This window comes from Rutidosis leptorrhynchoides, chromosome 11 (assembly GCF_046630445.1).
Source record: "Rutidosis leptorrhynchoides isolate AG116_Rl617_1_P2 chromosome 11, CSIRO_AGI_Rlap_v1, whole genome shotgun sequence".
NCBI lineage: Eukaryota > Viridiplantae > Streptophyta > Magnoliopsida > Asterales > Asteraceae > Rutidosis > Rutidosis leptorrhynchoides.
Window position 1 is genome coordinate 251478239 of NC_092343.1, and position 26704 is coordinate 251504942.

Genomic DNA, 26704 nt, shown 5'->3' on the forward strand with positions numbered 1-26704 from the left:
AATCAATCCACGACCCAGTGTATACGTATCTCAGTATTGATCACAACTCAAACTATATATATTTTGGAATCAACCTCAACCCTGTATAGCTAACTCCAACATTCACATATAGAGTGTCTATGGTTGTTCCGAAATATATATAGATGTGTCGACATGATAGGTCGAAACATTGTATACGTGTCTATGGTATCTCAAGATTACATAATATATAATACAAGTTGATTAAGTTATGGTTGGAATAGATTTGTTACCAATTTTCACGTAGCTAAAATGAGAAAAATTATCCAATCTTGTTTTACCCATAACTTCTTCATTTTAAATCCGTTTTGAGTGAATCAAATTGCTATGGTTTCATATTGAACTCTATTTTATGAATCTAAACAAAAAAAGTATAGGTTTCTAGTCGGAAAAATAAGTTACAAGTCGTTTTTGTAAAGGTAGTCATTTCAGTCGAAAGAACGACGTCTAGATGACCATTTTAGAAAACATACTTCCACTTTGAGTTTAACCATAATTTTTGGATAAGGTTTCATGTTCATAATAAAAATCATTTTCTCAGAATAACAACTTTTAAATCAAAGTTTATCATAGTTTTTAATTAACTAACCCAAAACAGCCCGCGGTGTTACTACGACGGCGTAAATCCAGTTTTACGGTGTTTTTCGTGTTTCCAGGTTTTAAATCATTAAGTTAGCATATCATATAGATATAGAACATGTGTTTAGTTGATTTTAAAAGTCAAGTTAGAAGGATTAACTTTTGTTTGCGAACAAGTTTAGAATTAACTAAACTATGTTCTAGTGATTACAAGTTTAAACCTTCGAATAAGATAGCTTTATATGTATGAATCGAATGATGTTATGAACATCATTACTACCTTAAGTTCCTTGGATGAACCTACTGGAAAAGATAAAAATGGATCTAGCTTCAATGGATCCTTGGATGGCTCAAAGTTCTTGAAGCAAAATCATGACACGAAAACAAGTTCAAGTAAGATCATCACTTGAAATAAGATTGTTATAGTTATAGAAATTGAACCAAAGTTTGAATATGATTATTACCTTGTATTAGAATGATAACCTACTGTAAGAAACAAAGATTTCTTGAGGTTGGATGATCACCTTACAAGATTGGAAGTGAGCTAGCAAACTTGAAAGTATTCTTGATTTTATGAAACTAGAACTTTTGGAATTTATGAAGAACACTTAGAACTTGAAGATAGAACTTGAGAGAGATCAATTAGATGAAGAAAATTGAAGAATGAAAGTGTTTGTAGGTGTTTTTGGTCGTTGGTGTATGGATTAGATATAAAGGATATGTAATTTTGTTTTCATGTAAATAAGTCATGAATGATTACTCATATTTATGTAATTTTATGAGATATTTCATGCTAGTTGCCAAATGATGGTTCCCACATGTGTTAGGTGACTCACATGGGCTGCTAAGAGCTGATCATTGGAGTGTATATACCAATAGTACATACATCTAAAAGCTGTGTATTGTACGAGTACGAATACGGGTGCATACGAGTAGAATTGTTGATGAAACTGAATGAGGATGTAATTGTAAGCATTTTTGTTAAGTAGAAGTATTTTGATAAGTGTATTGAAGTCTTTCAAAAGTGTATAAATACATATTAAAACACTACATGTATATACATTTTAACTGAGTCGTTAAGTCATCGTTAGTCGTTACATGTAAGTGTTGTTTTGAAACCTTTAGGTTAACGATCTTGTTAAATGTTGTTAACTCAATGTTTATAATATCAAATGAGATTTTAAATTATTATATTATCATGATATTATCATGTATGAATATCTCTTAATATGATATATATACATTAAATGTCTTTACAACGATAATCGTTACATATATGTCTCGTTTAAAAATCATTAAGTTAGTAGTCTTGTTTTTACATATGTAGTTCATTGTTAATATACTTTATGATATGTTTTCTTATCATAGTATCATGTTAAGTATATATATATATCCATATATATGTCATCATATAGGTTTTACAAGTTTTAACGTTCGTGAATCACCGATCAACTTGGGTGGTCAATTGTCTATATGAAACATATTTCAATTAATCAAGTCTTAACAAGTTTGATTGCTTAACATGTTGGAAACATTTAATCATGTAAATATCAATCTCAATTAATATATATAAACATGGAAAAGTTCGGGTCACTACAGTACCTACCCGTTAAATAAATTTCGTCCCGAAATTTTAAGCTGTTGAAGGTGTTGACGAATCTTCTGGAAATAGATGCGGGTATTTCTTCTTCATCTGATCTTCACGCTCCCAGGTGAACTCGGGTCCTCTACGAGCATTCCATCGAACCTTAACAATTGGTATCTTGTTTTGCTTAAGTCTTTTAACCTCACGATCCATTATTTCGACGGGTTCTTCGATGAATTGAAGTTTTTCGTTGATTTGGATTTCATCTAACGGAATAGTGAGATCTTCTTTAGCAAAACATTTCTTTAAATTCGAGACGTGGAAAGTGTTATGTACAGCCGCGAGTTGTTGAGGTAACTCTAGTCGGTAAGCTACTGGTCCGACACGATCAATAATCTTGAATGGTCCAATATACCTTGGATTTAATTTCCCTCGTTTACCAAATCGAACAACGCCTTTCCAAGGTGCAACTTTAAGCATGACCATCTCTCCAATTTCAAATTCTATATCTTTTCTTTTAATGTCAGCGTAGCTCTTTTGTCGACTTTGGGCGGTTTTCAACCGTTGTTGAATTTGGATGATCTTCTCGGTAGTTTCTTGTATAATCTCCGGACCCGTAATCTGTCTATCCCCCACTTCACTCCAACAAATCGGAGACCTGCACTTTCTACCATAAAGTGCTTCAAACGGCGCCATCTCAATGCTTGAATGGTAGTTGTTGTTGTAGGAAAATTCTGCTAACGGTAGATGTCGATCCCAACTGTTTCCGAAATCAATAACACATGCTCGTAGCATGTCTTCAAGCGTTTGTATCGTCCTTTCACTCTGCCCATCAGTTTGTGGATGATAGGCAGTACTCATGTCTAGACGAGTTCCTAATGCTTGCTGTAATGTCTGCCAGAATCTTGAAATAAATCTGCCATCCCTATCAGAGATAATAGAGATTGGTATTCCATGTCTGGAGACGACTTCCTTCAAATACAGTCGTGCTAACTTCTCCATCTTGTCATCTTCTCTTATTGGTAGGAAGTGTGCTGATTTGGTGAGACGATCAACTATTACCCAAATAGTATCAAAACCACTTGCAGTCCTTGGCAATTTAGTGATGAAATCCATGGTAATGTTTTCCCATTTCCATTCCGGGATTTCGGGTTGTTGAAGTAGACCTGATGGTTTCTGATGCTCAGCTTTGACCTTAGAACACGTCAAACATTCTCCTACGTATTTAGCAACATCGGCTTTCATACCCGGCCACCAAAAATGTTTCTTGAGATCCTTGTACATCTTCCCCGTTCCAGGATGTATTGAGTATCTGGTTTTATGAGCTTCTCTAAGTACCATTTCTCTCATATCTCCAAATTTTGGTACCCAAATCCTTTCAGCCCTATACCGGGTTCCGTCTTCCTGAATATTAAGATGCTTCTCCGATCCTTTGGGTATTTCATCCTTTAAATTTCCCTCTTTTAAAACTCCTTGTTGCGCCTCCTTTATTTGAGTAGAAAGGTTATTATGAATCATTATATTCATAGATTTTACTCGAATGGGTTCTCTGTCCTTCCTGCTCAAGGCATCGGCTACCACATTTGCCTTCCCCGGGTGGTAACGAATCTCAAAGTCGTAATCATTCAATAATTCAATCCACCTACGCTGCCTCATATTCAGTTGTTTCTGATTAAATATGTGTTGAAGACTTTTGTGGTCGGTATATATAATACTTTTGACCCCATATAAGTAGTGCCTCCAAGTCTTTAATGCAAAAACAACCGCGCCTAATTCCAAATCATGCGTCGTATAATTTTGTTCGTGAATCTTCAATTGTCTAGACGCATAAGCAATCACCTTCGTTCGTTGCATTAATATACAACCGAGACCTTGCTTTGATGCATCACAATAAATCACAAAATCATCATTCCCTTCAGGCAATGACAATATAGGTGCCGTAGTTAGCTTTTTCTTCAATAACTGAAACGCTTTCTCTTGTTCATCATTCCATTCAAATTTCTTCCCTTTATGCGTTAATGCAGTCAAGGGTTTTGCTATTCTGGAAAAGTCTTGGATGAACCTTCTGTAGTAACCAGCTAGTCCTAAAAACTGGCGTATGTGTTTCGGAGTTTTCGGGGTTTCCCACTTTTCAACAGTTTCTATCTTTGACGGATCCACCTTAATACCTTCTTTGTTCACTATGTGACCGAGGAATTGAACTTCTTCCAACCAAAATGCACACTTTGAAAACTTAGCGTACAATTCTTCCTTCCTCAATACTTCTAACACCTTTCTCAAATGTTCACCGTGTTCTTGGTCATTCTTTGAGTAAATAAGTATGTCATCAATGAAAACAATGACAAACTTGTCAAGGTATGGTCCACACACTCGGTTCATAAGGTCCATGAACACAGCTGGTGCATTAGTTAAACCAAACGGCATGACCATAAACTCGTAATGACCGTAACGTGTTCTGAAAGCAGTCTTTGGAATATCATCTTCTTTCACCCGCATTTGATGATACTCGGAACGTAAGTCAATCTTTGAATAAACAGACGAGCCTTGTAGTTGATCAAATAAGTCGTCGATTCTCGGTAGTGGGTAGCGATTCTTGATGGTAAGTTTGTTCAACTCTCGGTAGTCGATACACAACCTGAATGTACCATCTTTCTTCTTGACAAACAAAACAGGAGCTCCCCAAGGTGATGTGCTTGGTCGAATGAAACCACGCTCTAAAAGTTCTTGTAATTGGCTTTGCAGTTCTTTCATCTCGCTGGGTGCGAGTCTGTAAGGAGCACGAGCTATTGGTGCAGCTCCTGGTACAAGATCTATTTGAAATTCAACGGATCGATGTGGGGGTAATCCCGGTAATTCTTTCGGAAATACATCGGGAAATTCTTTTGCAATGGGAACATCATTGATGCTCTTTTCTTCAGTTTGTACTTTCTCGACGTGTGCTAGAACAGCATAGCAACCTTTTCTTATTAGTTTTTGTGCCTTCAAATTACTAATAAGATGTAGCTTCGTGTTGCCCTTTTCTCCGTACACCATTAAGGGTTTTCCTTTTTCTCGTATAATGCGAATTGCATTTTTGTAACAAACGATCTCCGCTTTCACTTCTTTCAACCAGTCCATACCGATTATCACATCAAAACTCCCTAACTCTACTGGTATCAAATCAATCTTAAATGTTTCGCTAACCAGTTTAATTTCTCGATTCCGACATATATTATCTGCTGAAATTAATTTACCATTTGCTAATTCGAGTAAAAATTTACTATCCAAAGGCGTCAATGGACAACTTAATTTAGCACAAAAATCTCTACTCATATAGCTTCTATCCGCACCCGAATCAAATAAAACGTAAGCAGATTTATTGTCAATAAGAAACGTACCCGTAACAAGCTCCGGGTCTTCCTGTGCCTCTACCGCATTAATATTGAAAACTCTTCCACGGCCTTGTCCATTCGTGTTCTCCTGGTTCGGGCAATTTCTAATAATGTGGCCTGGTTTTCCACATTTATAACAAACTACATTGGCATAACTTGCTCCGACACTACTTGCTCCGCCATTACTCGTTCCGACACCATTTGTTCCTTTCGTTCTATTAACCCCTGGTCCGTAGACCTCACACTTCGCCGCGCTATGACCATTTCTTTTACACTTGTTGCAAAATTTGGTGCAGAACCCCGAGTGATTCTTTTCACACCTTTGGCATAGCTGCTTCTGATTGTTGTTGTTGTTGCGGTTATTATTGTTGTTGGGATGATTGTTGTAGTTGCTGTTGTTGTTGTTGTTGTTGTTGTTGTTGGGCCGTTTGTTGTAGTTGCGATTGATGTTGCGATTGTTGGGATAATTGTTGCGATTATTGTTGTAATTGCTGTTGTTGTTGTATTGGTGATTCTTATCACCGTTTTCCTCCCACTTTCTTTTGACTTGCTTCACATTGGCCTCTTCAGCAGTCTGTTCTTTAATTCTTTCTTCAATCTGGTTCACTAGTTTGTGAGCCATTCTACATGCCTGTTGTATGGAGGCGGGCTCGTGTGAACTTATATCTTCTTGGATTCTTTCCGGTAATCCCTTCACAAACGCGTCGATCTTCTCTTCCTCATCTTCGAATGCTCCCGGACACAATAGGCACAATTCTGTGAATCGTCTTTCGTACGTGGTAATATCAAATCCTTGGGTTCGTAACCCTCTAAGTTCTGTCTTGAGCTTATTGACCTCGGTTCTGGGACGGTACTTCTCGTTCATCAAGTGCTTGAATGCTGACCACGGTAGTGCGTACGCATCATCTTGTCCCACTTGCTCTAGATAGGTATTCCACCATGTTAACGCAGAACCTGTGAAGGTATGCGTAGCGTACTTCACTTTGTCCTCTTCAGTACACTTACTTATGGCAAACACCGATTCAACCTTCTCGGTCCACCGTTTCAATCCGATCGGTCCTTCGGTTCCATCAAATTCCAAAGGTTTGCAGGCAGTGAATTCTTTGTAGGTGCATCCTACACGATTTCCTGTACTGCTAGATCCAAGGTTATTGTTGGTATGTAGCGCAGCCTGTACTGCGGCTATGTTTGAAGCTAGAAAAGTACGGAATTCCTCTTCATTCATATTCACGGTGTGTCGAGTAGTCGGTGCCATTTCCTTCAAAATAGTTAAATGGAACAAGTTAATCATACAGAATATTAAGAGTAGTTAATAGTATTTCGTAGCATAATATGAACTCATTTATAAAAGCTTTTTCTTCATATTAGCGTTTTATAAGTTTAAATTCGGGTAGTACCTACCCGTTAAGTTCATACTTAGTAGCTAATATACAATTCAACTACTACAATTCTATATGAAAAACTGATTATAATAATATTTCGCGTTCAAACTTTTATACAATATTTTACAAACTTACAATACCGCTTATTTTACATAAAGCATGAAATATAGCACACAATAACTTTGATACAAGATAGTTGTGAAGATAATTCTAGCTAGTACACAAGTCGTTCAGCAAAGGCAATAAAGACACGTAATTCATACGTCCAAAAACAAGTCATGCATTCTGGTTTTACTAGGACTACTTCCCATCCTTGGTCTTGTGCAACATAACCGTTATGGCCGTTGATAAGACAGCGTGTTGTAACGTCGTCAAAGGGACGAGGGTTACGTAATGTCCAACAGTCCCGTAATAATCTAAAAACCTCATTTCCTACCCCAATTACCGACTCCGTCACTTGTGGGAAAGTTTTGGTTAATAGCTGTAGTCCGATGTTCTTTTTCTCACTTTGGTGAGAAGCGAACATTACTAACCCATAAGCATAGCATGATTCTTTATGTTGCATGTTAGCCGCTTTTTCTAAATCATGAAGTCCTATATTCGGATACATTGAGTCAAAATAATTTCTTAACCCGTTGCGTAAAATAGCATTTGGGTTCCCCGCAATATATGCGTCAAAGTAAACACATCGTAACTTATGGGTTTCCCAATGTGATATCCCCCATCTTTCAAACGAAAGTCTCTTATAAACCAAGACATTCTTGGAACGTTTTTCGAATGTCTTACAAACTGATCTCGCCTTAAATAGTTGTGCCGAGGAATTCTGACCGACTCTAGACAAGATTTCATCAATCATGTCTCCGGGTAGGTCTCTTAAAATATTGGGTTGTCTATCCATTTTGCGTTTTTATACTGTAAAATAGACAAGTGTTAGATTCATAAAAAAAAATACTTATTAATACAAGCAATTTTTACATATATCATAAAGCATAAGCACACTATATTACATATATTACACCACATGAATACAACTATCTTATTCCGACTCGCTTGTTTCTTCTTCTTCGGTTTTGGTTCGTTTTGCCAAGTTTCTAGGGATATATGATTTTCCCCTAATACGAGCCGTCGTTATCCACATTGGTTTAGAAAAACCTGGTGGTTTAGAGGCTCCCGGGTCATTGTTACAACTTAAGGACTTCGGGGGTTGACGATACATATAAAGTTCATCGGGGTTGGAATTAGATTTCTCTATTTTTATGCCCTTTCCCTTATTATTTTCTTTTGCCTTTTTAAATTCAGTTGGGGTAATTTCTATAACATCATCGGAATTCTCGTCGGAATCCGATTCATCGGAGAATTGGTAATCCTCCCATTATTTTGCTTCCTTGGCGGAAACACCATTGACCATAATTAACTTTGGTCGGTTGGTTGAGGATTTTCTTTTACTTAACCGTTTTATTATTTCCCCCACCGGTTCTATTTCTTCATCCGGTTCCGATTCTTCTTCCGGTTCCGATTCTTCTTCCGGTTCCGACTCTTCTTCCGGTTCCTCTTCGGGAACTTGTGAATCAGTCCACGAATCATTCCAATTTACATTTGACTCTTCATTATTATTAGGTGAGTCAATGGGACTTGTTCTAGAGGTAGACATCTATCACATAATATCAAACGCGTTAAGAGATTAATATATCACATAATATTCACATGTTAAAAATATATAGTTTCCAACAAAATTTGTTAAGCAATCATTTTTAAAGAAAACACGGTCGAAGTCCAGACTCACTAATGCATCCTAACAAACTCGATAAGACACACTAATGCAAATTTTCTGGTTCTCTAAGACCAACGCTCGGATACCAACTGAAATGTCCCGTTCTTATTGATTAAAAACGTTCCATATTAATTGATTTCGTTGCGAGGTTTTGACCTCTATATGAGACGTTTTTCAAAGACTGCATTCATTTTAAAACAAACCATAACCTTTATTTCATCAATAAAGGTTTAAAAAGCTTTACGTAGATTATCAAATAATGATAATCTAAAATATCCTGTTTACACACGACCATTACATAATGGTTTACAATACAAATATGTTACAACAAAATAAGTTTCTTGAATGCAGTTTTTACACAATATCATACAAGCATGGACTCCAAATCTCGTCCTTATTTAAGTATGCGACAGCGGAAGCTCTTAGTATTCACCTGAGAATAAACATGCTTTAAACGTCAACAAAAATGTTGGTGAGTTATAGGTTTAACCTATATATATCAAATCGTAACAATAGACCACAAGATTTCATATTTCAATACACATCCCATACATAGAGATAAAAATCATTCATATGGTGAACACCTGGTAACCGACATTAACAAGATGCATATATAAGAATATCCCCATCATTCCGGGACACCCTTCGGATATGATATAAATTTCGAAGTACTAAAGCATCCGGTACTTTGGATGGGGTTTGTTAAGCCCAATAGATCTATCTTTAGGATTCGCGTCAATTAGGGTGTCTGTTCCCTAATTCTTAGATTACCAGACTTAATAAAAAGGGGCATATTCAATTTCGATAATTCAACCATAGAATGTAGTTTCACGTACTTGTGTCTATTTTGTAAATCATTTATAAAACCTGCATCTATTCTCATCCCAAAAATATTAGATTTTAAAAGTGGGACTATAACTCACTTTCACAGATTTTTACTTCGTCGGGAAGTAAGACTTGGCCACTGGTTGATTCACGAACCTATAACAATATATACATATATATCAAAGTATGTTCAAAATATATTTACAACACTTTTAATATATTTTGATGTTTTAAGTTTATTAAGTCAGCTGTCCTCGTTAGTAACCTACAACTAGTTGTCCACAGTTAGATGTACAGAAATAAATCGATAAATATTATCTTGAATCAATCCACGACCCAGTGTATACGTATCTCAGTATTGATCACAACTCAAACTATATATATTTTGGAATCAACCTCAACCCTGTATAGCTAACTCCAACATTCACATATAGAGTGTCTATGGTTGTTCCGAAATATATATAGATGTGTCGACATGATAGGTCGAAACATTGAATACGTGTCTATGGTATCTCAAGATTACATAATATATAATACAAGTTGATTAAGTTATGGTTGGAATAGATTTGTTACCAATTTTCACGTAGCTAAAATGAGAAAAATTATCCAATCTTGTTTTACCCATAACTTCTTCATTTTAAATCCGTTTTGAGTGAATCAAATTGCTATGGTTTCATATTGAACTCTATTTTATGAATCTAAACAAAAAAAGTATAGGTTTCTAGTCGGAAAAATAAGTTACAAGTCGTTTTTGTAAAGGTAGTCATTTCAGTCGAAAGAACGACGTCTAGATGACCATTTTAGAAAACATACTTCCACTTTGAGTTTAACCATAATTTTTGGATATAGTTTCATGTTCATAATAAAAATCATTTTCTCAGAATAACAACTTTTAAATCAAAGTTTATCATAGTTTTTAATTAACTAACCCAAAACAGCCCGCGGTGTTACTACGACGGCGTAAATCCAGTTTTACGGTGTTTTTCGTGTTTCCAGGTTTTAAATCATTAAGTTAGCATATCATATAGATATAGAACATGTGTTTAGTTGATTTTAAAAGTCAAGTTAGAAGGATTAACTTTTGTTTGCGAACAAGTTTAGAATTAACTAAACTATGTTCTAGTGATTACAAGTTTAAACCTTCGAATAAGATAGATTTATATGTATGAATCGAATGATGTTATGAACATCATTACTACCTTAAGTTCCTTGGATGAACCTACTGGAAAAGAGAAAAATGGATCTAGCTTCAATGGATCCTTGGATGGCTCAAAGTTCTTGAAGCAAAATCATGACACGAAAACAAGTTCAAGTAAGATCATCACTTGAAATAAGATTGTTATAGTTATAGAAATTGAACCAAAGTTTGAATATGATTATTACCTTGTATTAGAATGATAACCTACTGTAAGAAACAAAGATTTCTTGAGGTTGGATGATCACCTTACAAGATTGGAAGTGAGCTAGCAAACTTGAAAGTATTCTTGATTTTATGAAACTAGAACTTTTGGAATTTATGAAGAACACTTAGAACTTGAAGATAGAACTTGAGAGAGATCAATTAGATGAAGAAAATTGAAGAATGAAAGTGTTTGTAGGTGTTTTTGGTCGTTGGTGTATGGATTAGATATAAAGGATATGTAATTTTGTTTTCATGTAAATAAGTCATGAATGATTACTCATATTTTTGTAATTTTATGAGATATTTCATGCTAGTTGCCAAATGATGGTTCCCACATGTGTTAGGTGACTCACATGGGCTGCTAAGAGCTGATCATTGGAGTGTATATACCAATAGTACATACATCTAAAAGCTGTGTATTGTACGAGTACGAATACGGGTGCATACGAGTAGAATTGTTGATGAAACTGAATGAGGATGTAATTGTAAGCATTTTTGTTAAGTAGAAGTATTTTGATAAGTGTATTGAAGTCTTTCAAAAGTGTATAAATACATATTAAAACACTACATGTATATACATTTTAACTGAGTCGTTAAGTCATCGTTAGTCGTTACATGTAAGTGTTGTTTTGAAACCTTTAGGTTAACGATCTTGTTAAATGTTGTTAACTCAATGTTTATAATATCAAATGAGATTTTAAATTATTATATTATCATGATATTATCATGTATGAATATCTCTTAATATGATATATATACATTAAATGTCTTTACAACGATAATCGTTACATATATGTCTCGTTTAAAAATCATTAAGTTAGTAGTCTTGTTTTTACATATGTAGTTCATTGTTAATATACTTTATGATATGTTTTCTTATCATAGTATCATGTTAAGTATATATATATATCCATATATATGTCATCATATAGGTTTTACAAGTTTTAACGTTCGTGAATCACCGATCAACTTGGGTGGTCAATTGTCTATATGAAACATATTTCAATTAATCAAGTCTTAACAAGTTTTATTGCTTAACATGTTGGAAACATTTAATCATGTAAATATCAATCTCAATTAATATATATAAACATGGAAAAGTTCGGGTCACTACAACACGACTCTTTCATTCTATTTAATCTCTAAGCATATCATGAAAATAATTCCTTGATATTTTCATTCTTCTGTAATTCCAAAAGTTGCTAATAAATCGTGCTATCACATTTTCTTGCTGATTAGAAGATTTCTTTAAATTCTTTGAATTTTGAAAATCCACCGTGACTACGTCAAAAGTTAAATCTTTATCTCAATCTTTTGTGACAGCTTCACTCGTACGCTTCATATAATCAAATCATTTAATCTATATTACTCAATGATGATAAAACTCTATTTATCAACTCATATACGGCATGAAAACATTTTTTTATGGTTAGCCATGACGACCTCGATCAAATTTCGGGACGAAATTTCTTTAATGGGTAGGTACTGTCACGACCCGGAAAATTTCGACTAATTTTAAACCAAACTCTCTATACGATCTTGTATTTTCAACACGATAAGCAAAGTCTGATAGGTTGAGTCTCAAAAATTTTGAACTGTTTCATATATTCAATTGACCTTCGACTGTTCTCGACGATTCACGAACAACTATTTGTAAATAGATATATATATATATATATATATATATGTGTGTGTATATAAATGTGTATATAAATACTACTTGGAAATATATAAAATAATATTAAATCTATTTGTTTAAAAATATATAATATATATTTATGTGATAAAACTTGTTATTTAAAACTGATTATATATAGAGAGAGAGTAAATGGAAAATGAATGATTTCGAGCCTAATTAGTAAACGTCAGTGACACCCAGTTGACGTTTCGTTAGTTTTAATATAGATCTAGTACAAGTTTATGAAGATTTAAAATAAAGTTGAACAGTAAATTGATTTCGAAGATTTTAGGTTTGATAAAAATATTTTTAACTTTTTAAGTTTAAATATTTGTACTCCATAAATATAAATCGGAACAGAAAATAAATAATTTTCGAACCTTTTTCATCAGGTTTCAATCAGGTAATGATTGAAATAATTAAATATGTTTAATCTAAAAATTTGAGATTTTTAGGGACACTTTTATACGTCAACTGTTTAGCAATGGACACGATATCGTGCTCCGTAGAAAAGTGTCGGCAGAATAATAGTAATTACATCCGTGATTTGAATACTGTTTTTCAATAAACACATTTCACTTATTAAAGATTGTACCATATATTATTATTATATTTCTTATATATCTATATTTATATATCATACACCTACATATGACTCAGGAGACCAAAAGTATCCACATATGAATCACCCATCACCTTAAACGTTTTTCATTATTCTGTTTTGATTGAACAACCGCGACCATGAACTTCACCCTACTACAACCACCTTGAAAACACCATCGACACCCTCATCATCTAGTAGTTTCGGTTTCTTTGACAACCGCCAACACCACCACCTTTTACCACGACCACCCGACCACCCCCATCATCTCTGATTTCTCTCGTTCTCTCCTCTCTCTCTCATTCTCTCTCTACATCTCTCTTCGTACCACCACAAATCCGGCCACCATCACCACCGTAGTACTCCGGACCACCACCATGAATCATCATTTAACCTCCTACTATCATTGAAACTACTGATCATCTACAATATATGTTTCTGTTTCAGTAAAGTAATCAAACCCAAACCCATTATGATACCGTTATGATCAACCCTACCTTCAACCATTTCACCACCTCCATAACCACAACCACCATCCATTCGGTTTACCCATTACTTCTCCTTGTATTATGATCGATTAAAACCCTAACCAACATCAAACTGCTCGATATACATAACTCCTATATTTTTTTTTTTCTCGAAACCATATATGATGATGAGAACGATGGTACTGTGATATATTTTCTTTCCTTTCTTTTTAGTATGGTGATGAGAGGTTACATTAATAATAAAGTTAGGATGATGATGTATGATAATGATAAGCGTCAATAATGATGCGATGATAATAGATGATAATATCGTAGTTAAGATGAATAATGATGATGATTAGATGAAGACAACAGTAAGGTTATAAATAAACGGGTGCTACTTATTTCAGAAAAATATAAATGCTCGAGTGGTAAAGGTGGTGGCTGGTATTCGCAAGGTCTCAAGTTCGATTCTGACTTGCAGCATTTTTTTTTAGTTAAACTGCAGCAACTTGGGCTAATTAAATAGGTTAATTGGGTTTGTAAATCGGTGGTTGGGCCACGAACTGGTTGAATGGGCCAAAGATTTGGCCAAGTTATAAGGAAAAACGAGTATTAAACAACTAATTTGCGTTATAATCAGAAAACAGAATCGGAGTAGATGGTTAGAAGTGTTGTGGGTTAAACGAGAGGTCTTGGGTTTAAACCTTGTCTGAGGCATTTATTTTTGGAAAAGCTCTTAAGGTAGTAAGATATCTATTATTATTATTATTATTATTATTATTATTATTATTATTATTATTATTATTATTATTATTATTATTATTATTATTATTATTATTATTATTATTATTATTATTATTATCATTATCATTAAAAATTATTATTATTATTAAAAAAAATAACATTATTATTAAAGTTATCATTATAATTAAAATTATCATTTTAATTAAAAGTGTCATCGAAAGTATCATTATTTTTTTTATCATTGTTATTATTATTATCAATAGATATGATTTTATTATTATCATTATTATTATTATTATTATTATTATTATTATTATTATTATTATTATTATCATTAATTTTATTAATAGTATTATCATAAGTATCATCATTTTAATATATTATTATTATTATCATTACTATTATTTTGACAATAATACTAATATTTTTATACTATTATTATTATATTTATTGTAAAATAAAACAACTTTTTATTTATTATTATTATCAATATTATTTTATCAAATAACTATTAGTTATAAAAAAAACTATATTAATACCTTTATAATAAATATTAATAAATGTAACTAAATAGGTTATTAATGAAACATATAATTAAAATAATAATTAAATCACTAATAATATATAAATTTGTTCGATTATAAATATATGTGTTAATATATATACTTGATATAGGTTCGTAAATTCGAGACAAACCCTACACTTGTTAAATGACGTCATATGTATTTTTACTACAAAATACAGTATGGTGAGTTTTATTTGCTCCCTTTTTAATTGCTTTTGCAATATATATATTTTTGGGCTGAGAATACATGCGCTGCTTTTATAAATGTTTACGAGATAGACACAAGTACTTAAAATATATTCTACGTTGAGTTGTACCACTGGCATACTTCCCTGTAGCTTGGTAACTACTATTTACATGGGTATTGTAAACGCGATTCCTGTTGATAGATCTATCGGGCCTGACAACCCCAACCGGACTGGACGACCAGTATTCAACGGTTGCACAGTACTTCATTTCGGTGACTACACTTGGTACGGTGTAGTGAGATTTCATAATAAAGGGAATATGCGACGTGATTAAATGTTAAGTATGGTTACCAAGTGCTCAACCACTTAGAATGCTTTACATACACTTGCGAGTGTATTATGTTTATGATTATGAAATTTTGTGGTCTATTAATATATTGAAATGATTGTTATGATAAACTAATGAACTCACCAACCTTTTGGTTGACACTTTTAAGCATGTTTATTCTCAGGTACAAATTAAGTCTTCCGCTGTGCATTTTGCTCATTTTAAGGACATTACTTGGAGTCTATCATCGCAATGGGACCAAATGTTGATGACTTCGTCCAGGTGGGTAAGGACGGGTCTTTACACATGACCACCTCACTCAAATTTCGGGACGAAATTTCTTTAACGGGTAGGTACTGTGATGACCCGGGAATTTCCGACCAAATTTAAACTTGATCGTTATATGTTTCCGACACGACAAACAAAAGTCTGTAATGTTGCGTCTCGAAAACTTTGGAACAGTACATGAATGCATTTGCCCTTTTGACTATCCCCGATGATTCATGAACAATTGTTTGTATATATATATATATATATATATATATATACTATAAAAACAAATATAAAGCATATCTAATAATTTGAATTAATAAAATTATTTGAACTAAAAATGTCAAAGTAATATATAGAGTAATTAAACTGCTATTAAAATGAATATATATATATATATATATATATATATATATATATATATATATATATATATATATATATATAATTGTATAAATATATCTTTTTATTAAATTATTGATGAACATATATATATATATATATTGTAATATATATAAAAGGTATAAATATTATATATTCAAATGAGTAATATAATACAAGATATTGTAATTAATAAATTGTAATATTAATATATAAAGATGACTACAAGATAAAACATAATTGAATACTAATATTATTATTACTTTATTAATATTATGAATATGTCAATATTATATATAGATATAAAATTTAATACGTGTAAATTGATATATAATGTTATTATTATTATTATTTAAAAATAATATTTGATAAATTGTTATATTATTATTATTAATAATATTAAAATAGGTATTATTATAATCAATATAATTAGTATTATTATTATAAGTAATATTATTATTATTAATTTCATTAAGAATAATATGAATTATTATTATTATTACTCTTATTATTATTATAGATATTATTATTATTATTATTATTATTATTTGTATTTAGATTATTATATATAATTATAAATTATAATTGTTAATTATTAATAAATATTATATAAACTTAGCCGTATAATTGTGGAATATAATTCAATTACCCATAGCTGTCAATTACTGTAAACGAAATTTGTTTTTGTCTCCAAATTAGTTAGATATCATTATCAGTCTTACCAATTAAGGAAAATTATAACCAGTATTTATTTTTTTTATTTTTATTTTTTTGTCTGATTGAATAAACTGTAAAAATCGAATGGTGTCACGACCCGGAAAATTTTGACTAATTTTAAACCAAACTCTCGATACGATTTAATATCCTTGACACGATAAGAGAAGTCTGTAATGTTGAGCCTCAAAATTTTTGAACTGTTATTTAACATTTGACCATTCCCGACGACTCACGATACGATTACATGTAAATAAATATGCATAAATCTAATATACATATATAATAGTATGAAAAATTATATATTGTAATTGTTATAACTAATGTTGTAAAATAATAATATATAATAATTATTATTTAAAGAGTATATATTTATAAATAATGTATATAGAATATATATTTTGTGATTTTGAAATTATTTAGTAAATGAAAGTAACACTCAATTGTCATTTGATTGACAGTAAACGAGTTAAAAAGAAACTTATGTGATTTTAAAATAAACGGATAGCCGAAAATGAGTTTTACAAATTATAGGCTTATTAAAAATGCATTTAGGAACTATTTTAAAACTTTTTATATTTTAGGGTTGGGAGTGAATAAATAATGTAATTTTTATTTAATAGTTAGTGACTGAATTCTATACCATAATGATCAGAATAAATACATGAGCTTAAATTAAAAATTTGAGATTTTTAGGAACACTTATATATTTTAACTGTTTAGCAATAAACTACGATATAACATTCCGTGAAAGGTGTCGGCAGCATAAGTACAATTAAAGTTCACGGATTATTAAAGGGTTGCTTTTAATTTGTAAGTGAGATGTTACAGTGTTCATTAGGCTTAACTTTTATCTAATATATATTGATATACATACAATGCCTCGTTAATCGACACCTAATTATGGCTGATAAACTGAATCACACCAAACTTTCAATTGATAATATGAGCATTATTATATTATATATTTATATATTTATGTTTTAAAATTCGTGTATCACAATGATTGAATGAACATGTACTGTTATTAATTGATAAACTTTTGGATAATACTGTGTTTAATTAGTGAATGTTACTTTTCATCCAACTTATATATACAATGCATACACAAGGACAATCACAAAACCCACTTGGAAAACATCTTCCACCACCGAGACCCTAAGCCACCTCCCCTGTAGTGACCCGAACTTTTCCATGTTTATATATATTAATTGAGATTGATATTTACATGATTAAATGTTTCCAACATGTTAAGCAATCAAACTTGTTAAGACTTGATTAATTAAAATATGTTTCATATAGACAATTGACCACCCAAGTTGACCGGTGATTCACGAACGTTAAAACTTGTAAAAACTATACGATGACATATATATGGTTATATATATAGTTAACATATTTTTATTATAAGTATGTATCTCATTAGGTATTTTAACAATGAGTTATATACATAAAAATGAGACTATTAATTTAAGAAACTAGAAAACGATATATATAACGATTATCGTTATAACAACGTCTTACTAGGTACATATGAATCATATTAAGATATTGATACACTTGGTTAATTATGTTAAATGATAAGTAAATATATTATTAAGTGTATTAACAATGAAATACATATGTAAAAATAAGACTACTAACTTAATGATTTCGAAACGAGACATATATGTAACGATTATCGTTGTAACGACATTTAACTGTATATACATCATACTAAGATATATTATATAACATAATATCATGATAATATAATAATTTAACATCTCATTTGTTATAATAAACAATGGGTTAACAACATTCAACAAGATCGTTAACCTAAAGGTTTCAAAACAACATTTACATGTAACGACTAACGATGACTTAACGACTCAGTTAAAATGTATATACATGTAGTGTTTTAATATGTATTCATACACTTTTGAAAGACTTCAAGACACTTATCAAAATACTTCTACTTAACAAAAATGCTTACAATTACATCCTCGTTCAGTTTCATCAACAATTCTACTCGTATGCACCCGTATTCGTACTCGTACAATACACAGCTTTTAGATGTATGTACTATTGGTATATACACTCCAATGATCAGCTCTTAGCAGCCCATGTGAGTCACCTAACACATGTGGGAACCATCATTTGGCAACTAGCATGAAATATCTCATAAAATTACAAAAATATGAGTAATCATTCATGACTTATTTACATGAAAACAAAATTACATATCCTTTATATCTAATCCATACACCAACGACCAAAAACACCTACAAACACTTTCATTCTTCAATTTTCTTCATCTAATTGATCTCTCTCAAGTTCTATCTTCAAGTTCTAAGTGTTCTTCATAAATTCCAAAAGTTCTAGTTTCATAAAATCAAGAATACTTTCAAGTTTGCTAGCTCACTTCCAATCTTGTAAGGTGATCATCCAACCTCAAGAAATCCTTGTTTCTTACAGTAGGTTATCATTCTAATACAAGGTAATAATCATATTCAAACTTTGGTTCAATTTCTATAACTATAACAATCTTATTTCAAGTGATGATCTTACTTGAACTTGTTTTCGTGTCATGATTCTGCTTCAAGAACTTCGAGCCATCCAAGGATCCATTGAAGCTAGATCCATTTTTCTCTTTTCCAGTAGGTTTATCCAAGGAAATTAAGGTAGTAATGATGTTCATAACATCATTCGATTCATACATATAAAGCTATCTTATTCGAAGGTTTAAACTTGTAATCACTAGAACATAGTTTAGTTAATTCTAAACTTGTTCGCAAACAAAAGTTAATCCTTCTAACTTGACTTTTAAAATCAACTAAACACATGTTCTATATCTATATGATATGCTAACTTAATGATTTAAAACCTGGAAACACGAAAAAAACCGTAAAACCGGATTTACGCCGTCGTAGTAACACCGCGGGCTGTTTTGGGTTAGTTAATTAAAAACTATGATAAACTTTGATTTAAAAGTTGTTATTCTGAGAAAATGATTTTTATTATGAACATGAAACTATATCCAAAAATTATGGTTAAACTCAAAGTGGAAGTATGTTTTCTAAAATGGTCATCTAGACGTCGTTCTTTCGACTGAAATGACTACCTTTACAAAAACGACTTGTAACTTATTTTTCCGACTATAAACCTATACTTTTTCTATTTAGATTCATAAAATAGAGTTCAATATGAAACCATAGCAATTTGATTCACTCAAAACGGATTTAAAATGAAGAAGTTATGGGTAAAACAAGATTGGATAATTTTTCTCATTTTAGCTACGTGAAAATTGGTAACAAATCTATTCCAACCATAACTTAATCAACTTGTATTGTATATTATGTAATCTTGAGATACCATAGACACGTATACAATGTTTCGACCTATCATATCGACACATCTATATATATTTCGGAACAACCATAGACACTCTATATGTGAATGTTGGAGTTAGCTATACAGGGTTGAGGTTGATTCCAAAATATATATAGTTTGAGTTGTGATCAATACTGAGATACGTATACACTGGGTCGTGGATTGATTCAAGATAATATTTATCGATTTATTTCTGTACATCTAACTGTGGACAACTAGTTGTAGGTTACTAACGAGGACAGCTGACTTAATAAACTTAAAACATCAAAATATATTAAAAGTGTTGTAAATATATTTTGAACATACTTTGATATATATGTATATATTGTTATAGGTTCGTGAATCAACCAGTGGCCAAGTCTTACTTCCCGACGAAGTAAAAATCTGTGAAAGTGAGTTATAGTCCCACTTTTAAAATCTAATATTTTTGGGATGAGAATACATGCAGGTTTTATAAATGATTTACAAAATAGACACAAGTACGTGAAACTACATTCTATGGTTGAATTATCGAAATCGAATATGCCCCTTTTTATTAAGTCTGGTAATCTAAGAATTAGGGAACAGACACCCTAATTGACGCGAATCCTAAAGATAGATCTATTGGGCCTAACAAACCCCATCCAAAGTACCGGATGCTTTAGTACTTCGAAATTTATATCATATCCGAAGGGTGTCCCGGAATGATGGGGATATTCTTATATATGCATCTTGTTAATGTCGGTTACCAGGTGTTCACCATATGAATGATTTTTATCTCTATGTATGGGATGTGTATTGAAATATGAAATCTTGTGGTCTATTATTATGATTTGATATATATAGGTTAAACCTATAACTCACCAACATTTTTGTTGACGTTTTAAGCATGTTTATTCTCAGGTGATTATTAAGAGCTTCCGCTGTCGCATACTTAAATAAGGACGAGATTTGGAGTCCATGCTTGTATGATATTGTGTAAAAACTGCATTCAAGAAACTTATTTTATTGTAACATATTTGTATTGTAAACCATTATGTAATGGTCGTGTGTAAACGGGATATTTTAGATTATCATTATTTGATAATCTACGTAAAGCTTTTAAACCTTTATTGATGAAATAAAGGTTATGGTTTGTTTTAAAATGAATGCGGTCTTTGAAAAACGTCTCATATAGAGGTCAAAACCTCGCAACGAAATCAATTAATATGGAACGTTTTTAATCAATAAGAACGGGACATTTCAGTTGGTATCAGAGCGTTGGTCTTAGAGAACCAGAAAATTTGCATTAGTATGTCTTATCGAGTTTGTTAGGATGCATTAGTGAGTCTGGACTTCGACCGTGTTTTCTTTAAAAATGATTGCTTAACATTTTTGTTGGAAACTATATATTTTTAACATATAAATATTATGTGATATATTAATCTCTTAACGTGTTTGATATTATGTGATAGATGTCTACCTCTAGAACAAGTCCCATTGACTCACCTAATAATAATGAAGAGTCAAATGTAAATTGGAATGATTTGTGGACTGATTCACAAGTTCCCGAAGAGGAACCGGAAGAAGAGTCGGAACCGGAAGAAGAATCGGAACCGAAAGAAGAATCGGAACCGGAAGAAGAAATAGAACCGGTGGGGGAAATAATAAAACGGTTAAGTAAAAGAGAATCCTCAACCAACCGACCAAGGTTAATTATGGTCAATGGTGTTTCCGCCAAGGAAGCAAAATATTGGGAGGATTACCAATTCTCCGATGAATCGGATTCCGACGAGAATTCCGATGATGTTATAGAAATTACCCCAACTGAATTTAAAAAGGCAAAAGAAAATAATAAGGGAAAGGGCATAAAAATAGAGAAATCTAATTCCAACCCCGATGAACTTTATATGTATCGTCAACCCCCGAAGTCCTTAAGTTGTAACAATGACCCGGGAACCTCTAAACCACCAGGTTTTTCTAAACCAATGTGGATAACGACGGCTCGTATTAGGGGAACATCATATATCCCTAGAAACTTGGCAAAACGAACCAAAACCGAAGAAGAAGAAACAAGTGAGTCGGAATAAGATAGTTGTATTCGTGTGGTGTAATATATGTAATATAAGTGTGCTTATGCTTTATGATATATGTAAAAATTGCTTGTATTAATAAGTAATTTTTTTTTATGAATCTAACTCTTGTCTATTTTACAGTATAAAAACACAAAATGGATAGACAACCCAATATTTTAAGAGACCTACCCGGAGACATGATTGATGAAATCTTGTCTAGAGTCGGTCAGAATTCTTCGGCACAACTATTTAAGGCGAGATCAGTTTGTAAGACATTCGAAGAACGTTCCAAGAATGCCTTGGTTTATAAAAGGCTTTCGTTCGAAAGATGGGGGATATCACATTGGGAAATCCATAAGTTACGATGTGTTTACTTTGACGCATATATTGCGGGGAACCCAAATGCTATTTTACGCAATGGGTTAAGAAATTATTTTGACTCAATATATCCGAATATTGGACTTCATGATTTAGAAAAAGTGGCTAACATGCAACATAAAGAAGCATGTTATGCTTACGGATTAGTAATGTTCGCTTCTCACGAACAAGAACATCGGCCTACAACTATTAAACAAAACGTTCCCACAAGTGACGGAGTCGGTAATTGGGGTAAGAAATGAGGTTTTTAGATTGTTACGGGACTGTTGGACATTACGTAACCCTCGTCACTTTGACGACGTTACAACACGCTGTCTTATCAACGGCCATAACGGTTATGTTCCACAAGACCAAGGATGGGAAGTAGTCTTAGTAAAACCAGAATGCATGACTTGTTTCTGGACGTATGAATTACGTGTTTTTATTGCCTTTGCTGAACGACTTGTGTACTAGCTAGAATTATCTTCACAACTATCTTGTATCAAAGTTATTGTGTGCTATATTTCATGCTTTATGTAAAATAAGCGGTATTGTAAGTTTGTAAAATATTGTATAAAAGTTTGAACGCGAAATATTATTATAATCAGTTTTTCATATAGAATTGTAGTAGTTGAATTGTATATTAGCTACTAAGTATGAACTTAACGGGTAGGTACTACCCGAATTTAAACTTATAAAACGCTAATATGAAGAAAAAGCTTTTATAAATGAGTTCATATTATGCTACAAAATACTATTAACTACTCTTAATATTCTGTATGATTAACTTGTTCCATTTGAATATTTTGAAGGAAATGGCACCGACTACTCGACACACCGTGAATATGAATGAAGAGGAATTTCGTACTTTTCTAGCTTCAAACATAGCCGCAGTACAGGCTGCGCTACATACCAACAATAACCTTAGATCTAGCAGTACAGGAAATCGTGTAGGATGCACCTACAAAGAATTCACTGCCTGCAAACCTTTGGAATTTGATGGAACCGAAGGACCGATCGGATTGAAACGGTGGACCGAGAAGGTCGAATTGGTGTTTGCCATAAGTAAGTGTACTGAAGAGGACAAAGTAAAGTACGCTACGCATACCTTCACAGGTTCTGCATTAACATGGTGGAATACCTATCTAGAGCAAGTGGGACAAGACGATGCGTACGCACTACCGTGGTCAGCATTCAAGCACTTGATGAACGAGAAGTACCGTCCCAGAACCGAGGTCAATAAGCTCAAGACAGAACTTAGAGGGTTACGAACCCAAGGATTTGATATTACCACGTACGAAAGACGATTCACAGAATTGTGCCTATTGTGTCCGAGAGCATTCGAAGATGAGGAAGAGAAGATCGACGCGTTTGTGAAAGGATTACCGGAAAGAATCCAAGAAGATATAAGTTCACACGAGCCCGCCTCCATACAACAGGCATGTAGAATGGCTCACAAACTAGTGAACCAGATTGAAGAAAGAATTAAAGAACAGACTGCTGAAGAGGCCAATGTGAAGCAAGTCAAAAGAAAGTGGGAGGAAAACGGTGATAAGAATCACCAATACAACAACAACAGCAATTACAACAATAATCGCAACAATTATCCCAACAATCGCAACATCAATCGCAACTACAACAAACGGCCCAACAACAACAACAACAACAACAACAACTACAACAATCATCCCAACAACAATAATAACCGCAACAACAACAACAATCAGAAGCAGCTATGCCAAAGGTGTGAAAAGTATCACTCGGGATTCTGCACCAAATTTTGCAACAAGTGTAAAAGAAATGGTCATAGCGCGGCGAAGTGTGAGGTCTACGGACCAGGGGTTAATAGAACGAAAGGAACAAATGGTGTCGGAACGAGTAATGGCGGAGCAAGTAGTGTCGGAGCAAGTTATGCCAATGTAGTTTGTTATAAATGTGGAAAACCGGGCCACATTATTAGAAATTGCCCGAACCAGGAGAACACGAATGGACAAGGACGTGGAAGAGTTTTCAATATTAATGCGGCAGAGGCACAGGAAGACCCGGAGCTTGTTACGGGTACGTTTCTTATTGACAATAAATCTGCTTACGTTTTATTTGATTCGGGTGCGGATAGAAGCTATATGAGTAGAGATTTTTGTGCTAAATTAAGTTGTCCATTGACGCCTTTGGATAGTAAATTTTTACTCGAATTAGCAAATGGTAAATTAATTTCAGCAGATAATATATGTCGGAATCGAGAAATTAAACTGGTTAGCGAAACATTTAAGATTGACTTGATACCAGTAGAGTTAGGGAGTTTTGATGTGATAATCGGTATGGACTGGTTGAAAGAAGTGAAAGCAGAGATCGTTTGTTACAAAAATGCAATTCGCATTATACGAGAAAAAGGAAAACCCTTAATGGTGTACGGAGAAAAGGGCAACACGAAGCTACATCTTATTAGTAATTTGAAGGCACAAAAACTAATAAGAAAAGGTTGCTATGCTGTTCTAGCACACGTCGAGAAAGTACAAACTGAAGAAAAGAGCATCAATGATGTTCCCGTCGCAAAAGAATTTCCCGATGTATTTCCGAAAGAATTACCGGGATTACCCCCACATCGATCCGTTGAATTTCAAATAGATCTTGTACCAGGAGCTGCACCAATAGCTCGTGCTCCTTACAGACTCGCACCCAGCGAGATGAAAGAACTACAAAGCCAATTACAAGAACTTTTAGAGCGTGGTTTCATTCGACCAAGCACATCACCGTGGGGAGCTCCTGTTTTGTTTGTCAAGAAGAAAGATGGTACATTCAGGTTGTGTATCGACTACCGTGAAGGATTTTCTTGTGCCCGAGAGACATAATAAATTAATGTGGCTTACATGTTGTGATCCAAGTCGGGTCATACCCAATAACAAGCTATCAACACTTTATGTATTTGTTTTGACAATCGGATCATTAAAGCAAATACACGACACTTGAATTTTAGAAATTGGTTTTCTAAAATAAATGCTAGATATAATTATTTGGATAATTATAAGTTACTACATGTTGTATATTATTTATATAGGTTATAAATAATATAAAGTGTATGTAACATATGTGTGTTGCATTTTATTTTATAAAAGGCTTATAAAATAAAATACTTACAACTAAATGCATGTATGTTTTATAAATATGTAATAAAATATAAAATAAATGGAAGGGGTGGGGGGCCATTTTTTTGAAGGCTCTTAGGTGCCAACCACCCTTCCTTGATTACTCCATATATTTATGACTAATACACATGCATTGGTGCAACTTTCAACACACTCTTTGACTCTAGCATTTTGAAAATAATACTTGCAATTTCCTCTCCTTTCTCCTCCCCTTTTTGGCAAAAATTTTGGAGCTTCTTCAAGGGATTCTTGGTTGATTTTTGCAAGTAATTAAGTGTCTAAAATCCTAACCAAGTCTTGGGTGTTGATTATTGCTTGTGGGTATCAAAGATTTGAGGCTTCAAGTTAGAAGTTTTCTTCATCTACATCATCTTCTTCATCCTAGTTCTTCACCTCCATTTTGGAGTAGGTATAAACATCTAACTAGCTCTATTTACATTTAAGTGTATTTTCAAGACTAGATCTTTAATGGATTTCAAATTTAAAAGGGTTAAACTTTACATGCATAAACTTGAAATTGCTTCCGCTTTATATATACATATACACACGAATTTATATGTAACAAAATGGGTTTGTGACTTTGTTTATGTATTGAAATCCATCAATGGTATCTAGAGCCAAAGTCTTGTTAATATGCTTCTTGTTTTTGGCTAGTAAACTCACTTTCTTTACAATCTACCAACATGCATGAAAGTAGAATGTAAAAATATTGAGTTTTGGTGGGTGTATGGTGATGGCCGAAATATTTGGTCCCAAAAATGGGTTTGGGATTTCAAGTTTTGGCCATGTTTGATGTTATGTTGTTGTTCACAATCGAGCCTAGGCCATGTGTTTGTTTGGTTGATTGATTTGGTGATTATTCATGGGTGTAATATTCATTCATATGGCTTGTAATTATTTTGTAATTTTGGTTTGTAAAAGTTGTAA